We start from the raw sequence: 11590 nt of genomic DNA, 5'->3' as shown, positions 1-11590 counted from the left end.
GATGACAATAAAGTTTACTTTGACTTCAGCTGCCAGCAGGCGCACCGAGGGCTCTCGCGCTCACTTTTCGCGTACAGAATGTCGAAAAAAAATATTATAAGTCTGCAAATTATAAGTCTGTGTCATGATGTCTGGTGTTTTCGTGTTTGTTGGTTTGTTTTTATTTTGTTTTATTTTGCGAGTTGGTTATTAGATGCCGCCCCGCCCTCTCCTCCCTGTGCAGCAAGCAGCAGGCGCACCTCGCAAACGGAGGGCGCCCTTACTCCCAGCAAATGGGCGACAGAAAACCGATCGGTGCCTCTGCCATTCCCAATATGCGCTGGCGTGATGTCGGGGCAGCATGAGTACGAGCATTTTTTTTTCACGATGCCCGTGACTGTCGCCCCGGGCAACCGCCCGTGTCGCCCGCATCAAAAAACCGCTACTGCTTGCTACGCAGACTAATTTCAGCACGAGTAACTGTGACTCTGTGATTTAAATAATAATATCTCTGGCTTTAAAACTCCATATTAATCAAGTGTTGCTCTACACCTAAGTGTGCATGAGTTCTACTTAATTAGCCTTCACTGTGCACACATTAAACACCAAACCCAGCTCTGTTGTTTTCCTGAAGCTCCAAATTTGTTACTGTGCTGAAAGAGCAGAAAACAGCTCTGGTCACCTCACAGGCATTTTCTGTCCTTTGCTAATGGTCCACATTTGAGCCTAAAAGCCTCTCACAACGTTTCTGCAGCTTTATCACCAAACCTCACTGTGCACGACAAACTTTTCAGCTACCATATCTGTGTTAAGCCAGCTGATGCGGCTCTACCGCACACAGGGTCAGCAGATTTCTCGTTGCTTCACTGTGTCCAGCCGTGATTTTATTTAGCCGTTCTCTTCCTAGAACGGCTAAATAAAATAGCCTGCTGCAAACTGGATCACAGGTTAAGGAGTGGAGGACGGCTTTAAATGATAATCTCACTTTACATCAAGGGCAGGAAGGAGATGCTGCAGCAGCTATTCAAGGCTTTGCTCGGTCATGCGTCTAAAAATGTGTCGCTGACACTTTGCATGTGTGAATTTGGTGTCAGCCTGAAAGCAGCCTCAAAGATGTCTCTTGCAGTATGCGGTCACATTTCCCTCTGTAGAATCTAATAATTCAAAGTAATGAAATATTTAGCAGAAGAGTCCAACACGGTTACGCTGCTGGTATAATATTGACCTGATTAATATTAACAGGCTTACATGCAGAGATGAGCACAGGAGAAGAGCTGGGATTGATGAGGCTTGGCAATAATTTTATGAAATATTAGAAATTTAAAAAATTCGGTTCGCCCTCTGTGGAAAATTCCCGTAAAACATCAAACAGGCAGACGTTAGTAATGTAGTCTAGATAGGTACTTCTACAGTAATATACAGCAGCACAGGCTGAATCATAGACTGTTACTTGTTCCCCATCCAGGGGCTGCCCTGTATAGGAGGAAGTGAAAGTTGTGCAACCAAAAGTGAGAAAATAGTCGGTTTCATGTGATGAATTGATAGAGTGATGAACTTTAATGATAATCGTTTAAAAAAGAACTACTACTATTACTACTACTAGCAAAGGGCTGTTGGTTAAACAGTGAAAACATGCTGTGTTGAGGGAGATTTCATCAAAGCTGGGAGAACATTGTGTGCTGATTGTATGTGATAGCTGGTGGTGTTGAAATGGAAGTGTGCTCGGGTGGGGCATCCTTTTATAAGGATGGGTGTAGTTGTATAGCCCGAGATCACACCGAGCAATTATTTCAGTTCACCCAGAAAATTAGTTTCAACACTCTAAAAAGTAATTCATCAGGCCTTTTACCACCACTTGATTAAATCCATGGCTGCAACATAAAAATTCTAATTTATTGATTAAGATAGACCTTCTAAGTTGCAAACTTTATTTTTTTGGGTTGTGTTGAAATAATAATGTTGGTAATTACATTAAATTAATTTTATATGTAATTTGAAATTAAATCCCAATGTTAGTGGGTTCAAAATAAAATTCAAGTTGTAATTACTTAAAGAAATTGAATAGATAACTTATTTTTTTTCCACTGTAACTTCTGATTTCAAATTCCCTCCCCTACCGACTTAACTAGCCCGGGCAAATTCACACATGTTGGGTTGCATGGTGCAAGCTTTTGTAAAAGACATTTCAAGGTAAGTAACATTTCATTAACAAATAACAGTTCTACCAAAGCAAAGCATTTGTGCTAGTCACCTGTAGTGGATTTGTGTATGATGTGATGCTCATACAGATAAGGAAATACTTTGCACTACCACATGTAGCTAATGCTAGCCATTCTAAACTTTAGCACAGCAGAGGATAAGACTTATAAAGTTTCATTTGACAAAAGTCTTCAGCTAGAGAGTGCAACTGTGGCTAGGAAAAGCATGGTTAAAGTTTTGCTACACAGTGCAATCTAATTTCGATTTTAGGCTGATTTTGTTTTTCTTTTTACCAAAATTAGAAGCCTTAAACTGTGAATAGTTTTGTCAGAGGGATAACCTAGAGGCTTCTTTTTTCCATCTGGCTCACCTATTTTATGTCTTTATAAAGCTTGCATGACCTATACGTAATATTACATTGTAAATGATTTTGGTTAGTATTGTGATACAGCTTAAAGTAAGTACTGTTCCTGATATTAAGAGCTGTAGCTATCTTTGTTTTTTTTTTTTTTTTTTTTTTTAAAAATCAGATTGTGTGAAATATTGTTAATGTCATTCCAATAGCATTATTCTGGCATAGGCTATGTGAATCTACTTAATATTAAGACTTTATGTAAGCAGTTAGTATAGTGTAATAATCTAGGGTCATTAGTGCTTTGTTAAGTTGGGACACATTTTTTACAAAATGGGCTGGGAGTGAACAATGTGTAAATTCGAAACCTCTGCAAAAACAGGGTTGCTAAAACATTAGAGATTACACCACGGTTATGGTGGGGAAGTCTCCCTTGTCTTCACCAAGATTGTTTTTGTTCCCTCAAAACTTGGGGTAGCCTTAGATCACTTCTATCCTCTTTAAATAATGTATTACAGCATTCATTAATGCAGTATAGCTAATAGTCTGCAAGGTTTAATTCTTCTGTTTGTGTGGTCTACAGATAAAGGAGGAGTTCAAGAGAATAACCACTGTAAGCCTTGAATGGCTACACTTGACCATTGCACCCCAAAACTGATGGATGTCATTTTATCAAGGGGAGGAGCTAAGGGAGTGAGAATCAGGCAGATCAAGGACATGCTTCTTGAGGTAGGACAACTATTTAGACTTTGGGTAGCTTTGAAATGCACTTTGTTGTCAGTCACCCATGTATTTTATACTCATACTTTATTTTTTCTTAAATAGCACAATACAATTGAAACACGCAGAGAAGTAGCCATCTGCTGCCTTATCACTTTCCTTGGAGAGAAGGACGAGGACCTTTTCATGGAGTTTGGTGTAAGTAATTCAGCATTGTGTGTGTGTGTGTGTGTGTTCCATTGATCATCTGAATTCATTAAGATTCAGTAAGTATAAAAGTCTAATCTATAATTCACTAACCTATTTTTTAAAATTTGCTTTACAAGGACACCAAAGAACTTAAGGCAGGTGATGAAAACTGCCATCATCAGTGACCGGTACACCCCTGGATCTAACCATAAGACTGCAACCATTGTGGTGGAGGAAACAAAAATCATGGAGGGCCAGAATTTTCCAAGGTGCTGTGTTTTGCTCATGGGCATAATATATGCTCTCAATCTGAGCTAATGCAAGGATCTGAAATATACTTTTGAAGTTGTTCAGAAGCTGTTCCTTGACCTTGATGGAACCATCATTATGTTAAAGATGTTGACTCTGTTTCAAAAATTGTTAACTGTTTTGAATCCTGTATCTGTAAAATTGATCTTAAAGGTGTTTGCTGCATTGTGTAATAGAAAGATGCAAGATCTTGTAAAGTTTGGTAGGCATTGAAAGTTAACATTTACTGAACACTTGCATGGAAGTATTACTGCAACAAAATGTTTTCTAAGTAGATTTTTTACCAATTGAACACATTTGTTTCTGTGGTGTTAAATACATAAAAGGCATATTCTATAACTTGGCTGTGATGGTATAAATCTAAATTTCTGGTTTATTTTCACTCTTTAAATACAAAGTGTTGAAATGCCTACTGTTAAAAAATAATTTCAAATAATGTGGAAAAAGTAATTGGAGGAACATAATTTTTATGAGTAAACAACTTAAAAATATGTTTTTAAGCTACCAAATATTACGTAAATGGTAATTAAAATCACCTTTGATTATGGAGGATAATTTAATTCCCGTAACTCAATATAGTTTGTTGGTTCAATCTAATTTCAACATAAGTTATCATAACTCAAAAAGAGTAATGGAAACTGTTGCGTTAATTTTTTTTGTTGAGCTTAAACAATAGTTTTTAGAGTGAAGTTCAGCACCCAGTATTTTGCACAGCTTTATTTACCTTAAAATAGCTCTTTACTCTTCCACAGAGAGGGAAGGTTGTAGGTTTGTTGGTTCGGGCCTTTCTGTGCCTGAAGTGTTTTTACTCAGATTTCACTGCTGAATCTATACATCCTGTTCTGTTTGTCTCAGTGACCATCAAAATTAAAGTTATTTAATGCTTAAAAATAACTGCACCCATACACTCAGTGTCCACTTCATTCTGCTTTCATCATTCCTCTGAGATTCTGGTCCATATGGACATGACTGTGTCATGCAGATGCTGGAGATTTGCCAAAGATGCTCTGTTGGAGATCTGTGACGGTGGAGGTCGTGTGAGTACAGTGAAATGGTCAGGAAACCAGTTTGAGATGTGTGCCACGTCATTGCCAGCAGCCTGAACTGCTGATACGTGGCGGGAAGGATCCGTACTTGTTCAAAATACTTAAATCACCTTCCTTTTCCATTCTTATGATTGGTTTGGACTTCAGTAGGTTGTTTTGACCTCGTTTGCATGCTTAAATGCACCAAGTGATTGGCTGAATATATATTTATGTTAAAAAGTTGAACCTAATAAAATGGCCACGGTTCTTTTCACCTGTGCTACATTCAGCACATTCAGTCATCAGCTTTTGGTTCTTAAGGAGCGGTTTGTGCTCTGACTGTGAGGTAAAGATGTGCAGTAGTTTTAGCTCTGGAGCAGACAGAGGAAGTGACAGAGAACAAAATACTCATGTGGTGATTCAGCTTCAACATTCAGCTTTTACAGGAGTAACCAATAACCACATGTTTTTTATGGAGTACTGTAAGTCGCTTCATGGCTAGTTAGTCAAGGGAAAAACACAATATTCATGTAGGAATTCCAGGAAATGAGAAAGCAGATAAACTCGCAAACAAATCCGTCAGTAAAGGAAATATAGACTTTAACTGGTTTGTTTATCGTGAAGTAATGAAGCAAAAGCAAGAGCATTGGAATGATGAACCAAAAGGTACAAGTTTACATGTAGGAGGTGAAGTGAAGCAGGAGATGAGATGGGGATAGGCATGTCAAGGTTATGGCTGGGAGGTGTCGGAGTGTAGGGGGGACTCAGCAGATGGGAGGAAATTATTATCTAGGTTTCTGAGAATTATGTGACGTTTGATTGGAGCTGAACTCCTTAAAACAAATTAAAGTGACAGTGGGCGGTGATGAAATGTAATCCACAAAAGTCTGGAGAGGAAAAATCTGCTCTCGCCCAGGCCGTTGTCACCCCCACGGTGGTATTTAAGACTCGCATGTCTTTAGTTCATCCTCATGTTTTGTGCCCTTTAACCCTTTTCTCTCGTCTGTTTTCCAGAGAGAGTTACTCCTCAGCTTCCATGGATCCCTGCTGCTTTAAAGAGCCTGAGTTAATCCTTTTACCTCCCTGCTCCACTCTCCATCGAATCCCTCTCCACCTCTCTGGAAACCAATCCAAACTAAATCCAATTACAAGACTTAACAAAATCATCTTAAACTCACCTTGGTTGTTTTTCTCTTCTCTCTGGGAGAACCCCCGGCCTACCTGCACTTACCAGCTCTTCAATCTTTGTAATAAGATCTGTAAAAGTGCTGCTGGCACCCGGGTCCTGATTATTCAGTCCAATCCTTTGTTTAATGTGACTGAATGTTCTGGCCACCGGTTGGACTCTGCAGACTCAGCAGTCGTGTCCCATCAAAGTGTCAGTCAGCTCGAACATGTCCTAACTTTGCTTGTTGAGAAGTTACAGGGAACACATCGAGACATGAACTCTGAAAGCTGCCGAACCTTCACCTCGGTCCTGTGGGACCAAAGCTGGGCCCTCCGCCCCGTCACCTTCCTCCACCCATCACTAGGGATGGGTACCAGTATCTGGTTCCATCATGGCACCGGTTCTGACATAAACGGTAGTAACCAGACCGAAAAGCAGCGCACATTTCAGTGCTTTACTTCGGTGCTTTTTTTTTTTCCTGAGATGTGATACACTTTGAATTCTAGCCAATCATTTTACCTTTGTAAGGATAGTAGGCGGGGCGAGGTACGTACGTTCTTTTAGAGCAGAGCTACAGATTAAAAACGCCCAAGGCGAAGTGGTCAAAAGTCTGGCTGTACTTCACAGCAAAGGATGCAAACTCAGCAGCAACAAGTGCTTTAAGCTGATACTGTGATACTGTCAAAGGAGGTAACACCTCAAATCCGATGAAACACCTGGCGACGCATAGCGTTTTTTTTAAAAGCCGAGAAATGCACCGTATTTGATAGCTTGCTGTGAGACCTCACACCGAGCACATCTACTGTGGGTGTGGTGCCTGTTATCGGACCCAGAGTTAGCAACATCCCCCACAAACCCGAAGAGGAGAGTCCTGGCCCCTAGCCCTGCCAGTGTAGCAGAAATGATGAGGATGATGATGCAGCAGCAGCCGTTCTTCTCTGCGTGAGTAGCTTAATGTTGTTCGTGTGTAATTTACGTTGAGTAGGCTAACCACGTTATTACATTAATGCATGTAAGGTGAACTAGCAAACATCATCATAGCTACATGCAGCTGTCTTCTTGTTTGATGCCAGATACTCCCTTCACCCTGGACAAAAAGGCTAAAATGACCAAATAAAAAGTGGAAAACAGCTGAACATGAGAGGTTTTTGGACAAAGTTTGTGTTCTCCATTCTTTAAGCAGCGGTTCGAGCACCGTTTAAGCACCGGGACCATTTCAAAAGTACCAGTTTGGCACCGGTATCGGATAAAACCTAAACGATACCCATCCCTACCCCCCACACCTGAGCCATTTGGGGGGTGAGACACTAAGCAACCAACCCAAAACTAAACAACTAAATAAATACAGAGCAGCGTTATGTAAATGTGTCTTTACTTGTTGTGAGGAAAGAAGGCACTCCAAGTTTTTTCTTTGAGCTAAAACATCTCAGTGCCAAATATTACATTAAACACTGATGCCGAATCTGAGGAGTGCATCATAATAACACAACAACATCAACGTTTATTCTTGACAACAGTCTATTCTTACTTACTCTTATTCCCACTTCAGAATGAACAGACTTCAGCTTAAACCAGCGCTGTAAGCGACACCTGTTAATTCAGATGCTCAAAGTGTAGCCCACCCTGTTGGAGGCTCCAGCACCAATGTGACAACTGTTTGGAGAAGAAGTTAAAACATTATTGGAAGTCTTCCGATGAGTTTGGTAGAGAACATCCTTTGAGCACATTTTCAGGCTCTTTCACTGCATCTGCATGGAGCTTGAAAGAGAATCACAGTCTACTTTTCTCATTCTTAATAAGGTTTACTATTCTATCTAGTTTAATCACCCAACAGTAAGCTCATATTTCCCCTCATCACTCTCAGTTCTTTGAGCTAATTTCACCCCCTTCTCTATTGTAATGGTTTCCTTATGAAAACACAAATATGAAACCAGTGCACGTCATCAAACATAAACATACTGTCTGCAGGGATCTGTAGGATCTGGAAACAAGACTCCATTCATGGTAAACATTTATAAATGACATACGCACGCACACAGAGATAAATAGATGTTGTCGAGCGATGACAACATAAGCTTGTGTGCACACTGAGGGCACAGCAACTGTTTCACAGACTGGAATGGTAAAATTAAATCACTTTACAGTACACGTGTGTGCGCTGTTCGCGTCTGCATATTGTGATGTAATCAGTCTGTTCCTGGTATAAGGAAAGGGCTCACTAGTGTCTCCATGGCAACAGGCAGGAGGCAATAGAAGTATGTGTCTTTGTGTGTGTGTGTGTTTGATGTGGGTTTAAAGGGGGATACACATTCTCCTCTACTGAGCTATAACCCTAAATAAGGCTTTACTTGATGGTGATGCACGTCACACAGGACCGTGTCAGTCCTCTGACTGATGCCCGGCCCTTCTGTGGTGGTTCCTCAGGTCTTCTGCACACTACATGCTGGAAGAAGCTACGTCCCTATGACTGTGGAAAGATTTAGGCAGGCAGATATTGGCATTTAAGATCTGCACGAGAGGACTAAACACAGGCTAAAGACGGCTTGGAGCCTGTACTGTCAACTCCTTTCACTTTATTAAATAAACAAGAGCTAATTTCAAGCTGCATTCCTTCTGACCCCGAAATAAATCCGTGTTTATCCATCAAGTGGTGGTGAAGGTCTTGCTCTGCTCACACATGCACACAGATGTCAGTGGTGTATTTATGGCACTGTGCAAGATGAACATGAAGAACACCCTTTGATACCCCTTCAGAGGAAATCGGCATTGCAGTTTAAGTGCAATCTGTTACTGGAGGTGTAGGGTGGCCACAAGAAAGGCTCAACCTGCAGAATCTGAGGACAAATTAGTAGATGCAAAGCAATCGCTTATCAAATTAACATCCCATCAGCCTGCTGCCTGTGCTCGCAGTGAGGCCTCTCAATTAATGACTAAATCAGTATTCCAGCCAACCGATTTACTACCTCTTGATTGCTTCCTACAAGTCGACTATAGCCTTAATCAATAAATCTTTAGGTTTCAACAGGGCATGACTCTCACATCTTCATAAACACACTGGTAAGACCAAAGCGGAGATCTTGCTCTTGTGTAGATCTGAACAGCACCGTGTTTACCTTTGTGAACATGTGAGGATATATGGAAACTGTCAAATCGATGCCTGATATGTCACAGAAAACTTGGAGAGCTCAGATATTTCACATCGAGAATGAGCAGGGCAACCATTGTTTTCTAAACATATGTAAGCCTTGCATCTGAGAGGCTAAATTAAAGTTAAGCTTATTTCCAGATATTTTATTCCTGTGCTTCAGAGTAGCTTTGCATGATTCACAGTTCAGAATAATCCTTATTTAAATTTTACTCTGCCTTTATGCAGCTCCTCAACTCATCCTGTGTCTGAAACAAGCTGTTTTACACGGTGTCTGTTTAAGGCCATCCTCCTTTTAAGCCAAGTTTGTTCTAACTGGGTGTCTCTTACAGATAAAAGCTTTGGTGGAGCTTTTGTGTAACAGCTTTAACATTGCTCTTAATGATATGTACTCAGCCTGACATCATAAAGGCTGGAGTAGAACAAAAAAACAGTGCGCACACAGGTTATAGGACTAAAATGCACATACAGTTATCTCGTGTTTTCAAACACAGACCGTGTTTAAAATGAGTGTCTGTAACTGCAACATATATGAATATAAAAGATGAGATTTCCATGCAGGTTAACAGTGACTGCCTCTGCTGCTGTCGGCCAAATACAAAGGAACAGGATGGAGGATGTTCAGAGGGTTTGTGTGCCAGAAGAGGAAGCTAGGGACAGGGTGAGATGGAGGCAGATGATCCACTGTGGTGACCCCTAGAGGAAGCAGGCAGAAGAAGAAGCCTGCATGATGAAGCATCCTTGGGTACAATACTGAACTTTGTGCCAACTTCCTCGAGTCTCTCGCGCTGGCCTGCCTCTCTTATTTTCTCTCTTTGGCGTGTTGTGGTCACCTTGCCTCAGTGCAGCTCCTCCTGCCTCTCCGCCTTCCTTCAGGCACGCACCTGCCTGCAATCAGCTCTACTGACTCACTTTCTGCTCGTCTATGACTAGGCTAACTACTTCAAGCTTGTCACAGCGTTGCACCAGCCAAGAGACGCCCTTGATTCTGTTTGGTTTGTGTGTTTTATGTCTTGGATAACCTCTCTGTGTAACCTTTCTTGCTATGAAGCCCCACTCCCATGAGCCCTGTTTTGTGTGTGTGCGCACGCCCTGGGAAGCCTGTGTTGCCTGACTGCCCCCGCTGGAACTCAAATGCCCCACCATCAGCTTTGTTACTACCTTTTCACTGTGCAAAAAAAACTTGTCAATAAATCTGTTGAACTCTTACAGTGCTTCACACCTGGGTGATCATTCTGTTAGCTCGTGACACTTTAATGCATCCGTGACAGAGAGTGCTTACAAGTATAGAAAAAGGTACCTTGAGTAACTACTAACTACCAGCCCATTTATCAAAACAAGGAAAACATGAGATTAAATTCATTTCCTCACTTTCTTCCTTCCACAAGTGTTGATGAGATATTATCAAGACCAACAACGATTCAATATCACATTTACCACCACATCAATCATATGGAAAGAATGACTGTGTGTGCATGTTGGCTGTGTGTGTGTGTGTGTCTGAGTACATGCTTTTAAAATGGGCTTTCCTGGAAATGCTGCCAGAGAGCGACGACTTCATTTCCCATCACTTACTCACTGTAATGTGAGTTGTAAAATGTCTAACATCTGATTATTTTCAGAGGTAAAATGCATATCGGCTCCTTCTTCCTCGTTTCAATTGAATTATTTACATCTTTCTCTCTCTCTCACACACATATTTCTGAGGGTTACTGGAAGTCAGTTATTACTTTATTCTAAATAGACCCATCAGTAATCACACTTGTATTTGAATATGCAGTCTATGTGCCCACTCATGAACAATGTTAGCCTCGATCTCTCTCATGAGATACAGTACTAGCTTTTTTGAGTGTTTACTCTTTGTTGGCTCCAGGTTGATATTGAGAGCATACACTCACCTCCTCCAAACAAGCTTACGGTATAAAGTTTCCTCTTTTAAGCTCTACTGCTTAGTGCGACTAATGAGAAGCCTCTGTTTAAATTAGACAACCCTGTAGACCTTGCCTTTCAGAGTTACACTTTATTACGACATGCTGTGTCTTTTCAAAGTGTTGTGAATGAACCTGATGGCTCAAATGTAACTTCTAGTCATTTTTTTTAAATCTATAAAACAAACAGTGGTTACTACGTCTAAGTGCCAGAAATGAACCTTAGAGCATGTGCAGTTATCTGTTCTCAGTGATACACATTCTTTACCTTCAATCATTATCATTGCATTTACGCACAGTCCTGCTCCCGTTCTCTTGATTGCTTTTATTGACCTCTTGCAAAAATGAGCTAACAGTGCACTGTTTTCCTGCATGGGCATGTTTACACAAAACTGTTAACAGATACACTGTTACAGATACACGTAAATGACACAGGTGAAATTCATGGTTAACCTCAAGTCATTATTAAAATAATAATTATTATTACCAAAGTAAATATTCAGTAAATGAATCAATAGATACAAAAATAAAAATAAATGAAAAAAAGGGACGATGTTGATATTTTCTATCACAGTT

At 40.6% G+C, this 11590-nt stretch overlaps 1 long non-coding RNA gene across 1 annotated transcript; it reads left to right on the top strand.

Moving 5' to 3' along the window:
- The first annotated feature begins 3139 nt into the window (after positions 1-3139).
- On the top strand, positions 3140-4065 carry LOC120731020. The gene is made up of 3 exons (XR_005695260.1): positions 3140-3259; positions 3356-3448; positions 3577-4065. It is a non-coding gene; the product is annotated as an uncharacterized LOC120731020 (long non-coding RNA).
- The last annotated feature ends 7525 nt before the right edge of the window (positions 4066-11590 follow it).

The sequence above is a fragment of the Simochromis diagramma genome, unplaced genomic scaffold, assembly GCF_900408965.1.
Source record: "Simochromis diagramma unplaced genomic scaffold, fSimDia1.1 OVJJ01000343.1, whole genome shotgun sequence".
In the NCBI taxonomy this organism is placed as follows: Eukaryota; Metazoa; Chordata; class Actinopteri; order Cichliformes; family Cichlidae; genus Simochromis; species Simochromis diagramma.
The sequence above is the reverse complement of the archived record's forward strand: the minus strand, read 5'-3'. Positions and strand labels throughout refer to the sequence as shown.